The following is a 6510-nucleotide window of genomic DNA, read 5'->3' as shown; positions in this document are numbered from 1 at the left end:
GATGGCAGCATTCAAGAGAATATGAAAGGTCTAAACCTTGTCTGTGGTATTCTGAGTAGGATTCAATGATTGAATGACTGTGACGAGCTTCAAACTCGCGATTGTGGAGCGTTAGTGACAGACGCAAAAGAATCACTGGATTCTATTCCGACATGATCGAGAACCGACAACTGAATAGTCGTGCCGTGACAGGGTGCGTTGAACATTTCCACTGAGAGGACGGGACTGTAGCCATTGACAACGGTGATGCCCAACATACAGCTTGCCATGGAAAGGAGTAAGAAGGATTGGATGAAGACAGTAGGAAAGCAGAGAGACGGAAGGGACAAAGCATCTCCATTCGCTTATCTGAAGTTCTCACCAATGAATTGCATAAGTATCTCTATCTTTATCTATATGTTTTATTCATATATCACCCATACCCATTTGAGTCTGCCTGACTAAGATTTACAAGGTGACCATAGCTTGCTTCATACCAACAATCTCCGTGGGATCGACCCTTACTCGCGTAAGGTTTATTACTTGGACGACTCAGTGCACTTGCTGGTTAGTTGTGCGAAGTTGTGTTTATGCCATGGTATTGAGCACCAAGTCTTTGGGGCCATTACTAGGGATTATTTGAGTTGTGAAAAGTAGTGATCACAATTTCGTGCACCATCAGAGTGCAGAGAATTCCCAGTGAGGTAACCTGAGATAGGAAACACCAAACTTAATTTCAGAAATTACTAAAAATATCAGTGCTTTTAAAATATTTTTTTTTCAAAAATATTAAAAATAGATTTTAATAAAATTAAAAATAAAACGCCTAATCTAAGCAATCAAACAACTTATAGTTGTTAATCACTATCGATCCCCGGCAACGACGCCAAAAACTTGGTGTGGTAATTTATAACCCACAAACTAACCGGCAAGTGCACCAAGTCGTACCAAGTAATACCTCAGGTGAGTGAGGGTCGATCCCACGAGGATTGATGGATCAAGCAACAATGGTTGGTTAAACCACCTAGTTAGGCAAACAGAAAAGAGTGTTTGGATGTTTAAAGAGCATTAACAGTAAATTAAGAGTTTGAAAGATAGGTATGTAAATAAGTTGAGAACCAAATATGGAGAAACAGTTAAGGTTTCAGAGTTATCTATTTTCTGGATTGACTTTTCTTACTAACTGATGAGCGGATGATTTATACGCTTTTTGGCATTGTTTTTAGGTAGTTTTTAGTAAGTTCAAGCTACTTTTAGGGATGTTTTCATTAGTTTTTATGTTAAATTCATATTTCTGGACTTTACTATGAGTTTGTGTGTTTTTCTGTAATTTCAGGTAAATTCTGGCTGAAATTAAGGGACTTGAGCAAAACTCTGAAAAAGGCTGACAAAAGGACTGCTGATGCTGTTGGAATCTGACCTCCCTGCACTCAAAATGGATTTTCTGGAGCTATAAAACTCTAAATGGCACGTTCTCAACGGCGTTGGAAAGTAGACATCCAGAGCTTTCGAGCAATATATAATAGTCCATACTTTATTCGGGATTGACGACGTAAAGTGGCGTTCAATGCCAAGTACATGCTGCTGTCTGGAGTCAAACGCCAGAAACACGTCACAACCCGGAGTTGAACGCCAGAAACACGCTATAACTCGGCGTTCAACACCAATAAAAGCCTCAGCTCGTGGATAGATCAAGCTCAGCCCAAACATACACCAAGTGGGCCCCGGAAGTGGATTTGTGCATCAATTACTTACTCATATAAACCCTAGTAGCTAGTCTAGTATAAATAGGACAATTTACTATTGTATTAGACATCTTTTGATCACTTTAGATCTAAGGAACATCTGGGGGCGCATAGTCCTTAGACCCTGGGGGCTGGCCATTCGGCCATGCCTGTACCTTTCACTTATGTATTTTCAACGGTGGAGTTTCTACACACCATAGATTAAGGGTGTGGAGCTCTGCTGTTCCTCAAGATTCAATACAATTACTATTATTTTCTATTCAATTCTCTTTTATTCTTATTCCAAGATATACGTTGCACTTCAACTTGATGAATGTGATGATCCGTGACACTCATCATCATTCTCACCTATGAACGCGCGTGACTGACAATCACTTCCGTTCTACCTTAGGCCGGGCACATATCTCTTAGATTCCCCAACAGAATCTTCGTGGTATAAGCTAGATAGATGGCGGCATTCATGGGAATTCGGAAAGTCTAACCTTGTCTGTGGTATTCCGAGTAGGATTCCGGTATTGAATGACTGTGACGAGCTTCAAACTCCTGAAGTTTGGGCGTTAGTGACAGACGCAAAAGAATCAAGGGATTCTATTCCAACATAATTGAGAACCGACAGATGATTAGCCGTGTTGTGACAGAGCATTTGGACCATTTTCACTGAGAGGATGGGATGTAGCCATCAACAAGGGTGATGCCTCCAGACGATTAGCCATGCAGTGACAGCGCATAGGACCATTTTCCCGAGAGGATGAAAAGTAGCCATTGACAACGGTGATGTCCTACATACAGCTTGTCATGGAAAGGAGTAAGAAGGATTGGATGAATGTAATAAGAAAGTAGAAATACAAGAGGAGCACAGCATCTCCATACGCCGATCTGAAATTCCCACTATTGATTTACATAAGTATTTCTATCCTATTTTATGTTCTGTTTATTATTAATTTTCGAACCTATCATGAATCAATTTAATCTGCTTAACTGAGATTTACAAGGTGACCATAGCTTGCTTCATACCAACAATCTCTGTGGGATCGACCCTTACTCACGTAAGGTATTACTTGGATGACCCAGTACACTTGCTGGTTAAGTTGAACGGAGTTGTGTCCACACATAGCCAATAGCCATTAAATAAATCTCATGCAAATACAAAGAGGATCACAATTTCGTCCACCAAGTTTTTGGAGCCGTTGCCGGGGATTGTTCGAGTATGGACAACTGACTGTTCATCCTGTTGCTCAGATTAGGTAATTTTCTTTTTATTTTCTTTTCAAAAAGTTTTCAAAATTTTTCTCTTATTTTCGTTTTTCTAAAGAATATTTTTGAAAAAAAAATTAACAAAAATACAAAAAAATTAGAAAATCATAAAAACCAAAAATATTTTGTGTTTCTTGTTTGAGTCTTGAGTCAATTTTTAAGTTTGGTGTCAATTGCATGCTTAAAAAATTTTTTTCTAGCATATTTTCGAAAATTTCATGCATTCAAAGTGTTCTTCATGATCTTCAAGTTGTTCTTGGTAAGTCTTCTTGTTTGATCTTGATGTTTTCTTGTTTTGTGTTGTTTGTTGTTTTTCATATGCATTTTTTGTTTATTAGAGTCCATGCATTACAGATTTATCTTGCATATTTTCTTTGCATAAAAAATTTTTCAAAATTATGTTCTTGATGTTCATCATGATCTTCAAAGTGTTCTTGGTGTTCATCTTGACATTCATAGCATTCTTGCATGCATTCATTGTTTTGATCTAAAAATTTCATGCAATGAGTATTTTTGTTGTTTTTCTCTCTCATCATTAAAAATTCAAAAATAAAAAAAATATCTTTTCCTTTTTTCTCTCAAAATTTCGAAAATTTGAGTTGACTTAGTCAAAAATTTTCAAAATTAGTTGTTTCTTACAAGTCAAGTCAAATTTTCAATTTTAAAAATCTTATATTTTCAAAATCTTTTTCAAAAATTATATCCTTTTCATTTTTTTCTATTTTTCAAAAATTTCAAAAATCTTTTTCAAAATATCTTCAAAATCTTTTTCTTATCTTTATATCATATTTTTGAAAATTCACTAACAATTAATGTGATTGATTCAAAAATTTGAAGTTTGTTACTTTCTTGTTAAGAAAGGTTCAATCTTTAAGTTCTAGAATCTTATCTTTTAGTTTCTTGTTAGTAATTAATTTTAATTTAAAAATTAAATCTTTTTCAAACATATCTTATCATATCTTTTATATCTTATCTTTCTTAAAATTTTATCTTTTTCAAAAATTTGATTTCAAATATCTTATCTAACTTCTTATCTTCTTATCTTTTCAAATTTGATTTTAATATCTTTTTCAACTAACTATTTGACTTTTTGTTTGTTTCTTATCTTTTTCAAAACTACCTAACTACTTTTCCCTCTCTAATTTTCGAAAATATCTCATCTCTTTTTCAAAAATTTTTTTTGTTTTAAATTTTAATTTTAATTATATCTTATCTTTAATTTTCGAAAATACTAACCCCTTTTTCAAAATTATTTTCGAAATTCTCCCTCTCTTTTCTTATTCTATTTAATTATTTATTTACTAATACTTCTCTTCACCTCTCTTCATCTAAATATCCGAACCCATTCTTCTTCACTCTTCTCCCCTTTCTTTTTCTACTAACATAAAGGAATCTCTATACTGTGACATAGAGGATTCCTCTTTCTTTTCTTGTTTTCTTCTCCTTCATATGAGCAGGAACAAGGACAAAAGCACTCTTATTGAAGCTGATCCTGAACCTGAAAGGACTTTGAAGAGGAAACTAAGAGAAGCTAAACTACAACAATCCAGAAGTAACCTTTCAGAAATTTTTGAACAAGAGAAGGAGATGGCAGCCGAACCCAATAATGATAATGCAAGAAGGATGCTTGGTGATTTTACCAAACCCACGTCCAAATTTGATGGAAGAAGCATCTCCATTCCTGCGATTGGAGCCAATAATTTTGAGCTGAAGCCTTAACTAGTTGCTTTAATGCAACAGAACTGCAAGTTTTATGGACTTCCATCTGAAGATCCTTACCAGTTTTTAACTGAGTTCTTGTAGATCTGTGAGACTGTTAAGACGAATGGAGTAGATCTTGAAGTCTACAGGCTCATGCTTTTCCTTTTTGCTGTAAGAGACAGAGCTAGAATATGGTTGGATTCACAACCTAAGGATAGCCTGGACTCCTGGGATAAGCTGGTTACGGCCTTCTTGGATAAATTCTTTCCTCCTCAAAAGCTGAGCAAGCTTAGAGTGGATGTTCAGACCTTTAAACAAAAAGATGGTGAATCCCTCTATGAAGCTTGGGAAAGATACAAGCAGCTGACCAAAAGGTGTCCATCTGACATGTTTTTAGAATGGACCATATTAGATATATTCTATTATGGTCTATCTGAGTTTTCAAAAATGTCATTGGACCATTCTGCAGGTGGATCCATTCACCTAAAGAAAACACCTGCAGAAGCTCAAGAACTTATTGACATGGTTGCAAATAACCAGTTCATGTACACTTCTGAGAGGAATTCCGTGAATAATAGGACGCCTCAGAGGAAGGAAGTTCTTGAAATTGATGCTCTGAATGCCATATTGGCTCAGAACAAAGTGTTGACTCAGCAAGTTAACGTGATTTCTCAAAGTCTGAATGGATGGCAAAATGCATCCAACAGTACTAAAGAGGCAGCTTCTGAAGAAGCTTATGATCCTGAGAACCCTGCAATGGCAGAGGTTAATTACATGGGTGAACCTTATGGAAACACCTATAATTCATCATGGAGAAATCATCCAAATTTCTCATGGAAGGATCAACAAAAGCCTCAACAAGGCTTTAACAATGGTGGACGCAATAGGATGAGCAATAGCAAGCCTTTTCCATCATCTTCTCAGCAACAGACAGAGAATTCTGAATAAAACACTTCTAATTTAGCCAATCTAGTTTCTGATCTGTCAAAGGCCACTTTCAGTTTCAAGAGTGAAACAAGATCCTCCATCAGAAATCTGGAGGCACAAGTGGGCCAGCTAAGTAAGAAAGTCATTGAAACTCCTCTCAGTATTCTCCCAAGCAATACAGAAGAGAATCCAAAAGGAGAGTGCAAGGCCATTGATGTAATCAATATGGCCGAATGCACAAGGGAGGAGGAGGACGAAAATCCCAGTGAGGAAGACCTCCTGAGATTTCTCTCAAGCAAGAAGGAGTTTCCTATTAAGGATCCAAAGGAATCTGAGGCTCATATAGAGACCATAGAGATTCCATTAAATCTCCTTCTGCCATTCATGAGCTCTGAAGACTATTCTTCCTCTGAAGAGGATGAAGATGTGACTGGAGAGCAAGTTGCTCAATATTTAGGAGCTATCATGAAGCTGAATGCCAAGTTGTTTGGTAATGAGACTTGGGAAAGTGAACCTCCCTTGCTCATTAGTGAACTAAATACCTAGATTCAGCAAATTTTACCTCAAAAGAGACAAGATCCTGGCAAGTTCTTAATAGCCTGTACCATAGGCACCATGACCTTTGGAAAAGCTCTATGTGATCTGGGGTCAGGAATAAATCTTATGCCACTCTCTGTAATGGAGAAGCTGGGGATCATTGAGGTACAACCTGCCTTGTTCTCATTACAATTGGCAAACAAGTCATTAAGACAAGATTATGGAGTAGAAGAGGACGTGTTAGTAAAGGTTGAAGGCCTTTACATCCCTGCTGATTTCATAATCTTAGACACTAGGAAGGAAGAGGATGAGTGTATCATCCTTGGAAGACCTTTCCTAGCCACAGCAGGAGCTGTGATAGATGTCA

General features: G+C 36.7%; 1 non-coding gene across 1 annotated transcript; it reads right to left on the bottom strand.

Annotated features, from left to right (window-relative positions):
- Positions 1-4964: 4964 nt before the first annotated feature.
- Positions 4965-5068, bottom strand: LOC130952676 (small nucleolar RNA R71). The gene has a single exon (XR_009074858.1). It is a non-coding gene; the product is annotated as a small nucleolar RNA R71 (small nucleolar RNA).
- Positions 5069-6510: the final 1442 nt, after the last annotated feature.

Source organism: Arachis stenosperma, chromosome 1, assembly GCF_014773155.1.
Source record: "Arachis stenosperma cultivar V10309 chromosome 1, arast.V10309.gnm1.PFL2, whole genome shotgun sequence".
Lineage (NCBI taxonomy): Eukaryota > Viridiplantae > Streptophyta > Magnoliopsida > Fabales > Fabaceae > Arachis > Arachis stenosperma.
This window is presented reverse-complemented; position numbering and strand designations above follow the sequence as displayed.